Source organism: Sceloporus undulatus, chromosome 3, assembly GCF_019175285.1.
Source record: "Sceloporus undulatus isolate JIND9_A2432 ecotype Alabama chromosome 3, SceUnd_v1.1, whole genome shotgun sequence".
In the NCBI taxonomy this organism is placed as follows: Eukaryota; Metazoa; Chordata; class Lepidosauria; order Squamata; family Phrynosomatidae; genus Sceloporus; species Sceloporus undulatus.
Genome location: NC_056524.1, coordinates 264146822 through 264147376, shown reverse-complemented (window position 1 = coordinate 264147376; position 555 = coordinate 264146822). Strand labels below are relative to the sequence as shown.

At 45.0% G+C, this 555-nt stretch overlaps 1 long non-coding RNA gene across 1 annotated transcript in view; it reads left to right on the top strand.

The window, feature by feature from the left end:
• The window catches only part of LOC121925228, a 106290-nt gene that overhangs the window by 60220 nt on the left and 45515 nt on the right, over window positions 1-555 (top strand). The window lies entirely within an intron of this gene.

The following is a 555-nucleotide window of genomic DNA, read 5'->3' as shown; positions in this document are numbered from 1 at the left end:
TGGCAAGCCCCTCGGAAGAAACTTGCCAACAAAACCCCATGAGAGGCCGGCCTTTTGGGCACCATGGAGTTTATCGCTCTGGGGCTGGTTTCAACATTAATAAATAAATAAAATAAAACTTTTATTTATACCCCACTTTTCTGTAGTAAAACCACCAAAGCGGCTAACAATTAAAATCTCTCTCAAAACTACAAATCCCAGAACCCCTTAGCATTTTATGTCATCAGTCCAGCAGTGTGCAGATGCAGCCAGGGAAGGCTAAATCTCATACAAAACTACAGATCCCAGAGCCCCTTAGCATTGCATTAACCTAGCAGTGAGCAGATGCAGCCAGAGAAGGCTAAATCCCATACAAAACTACAGATCCCAGAGCCCCTTAGCATTGCATTAACCTAGCAGTGCAGATGCAGCCAGGGAAGGCTAAATCCCATACAAAACTACAGATCCCAGAGCCCCTTAGCATTGCATTAACCTAGCAGTGCAGATGCAGCCAGGGAAGGCTAAATCCCATACAAAACTACAGATCCCAGAGCCCCTTAGCATTGCATTAACCTA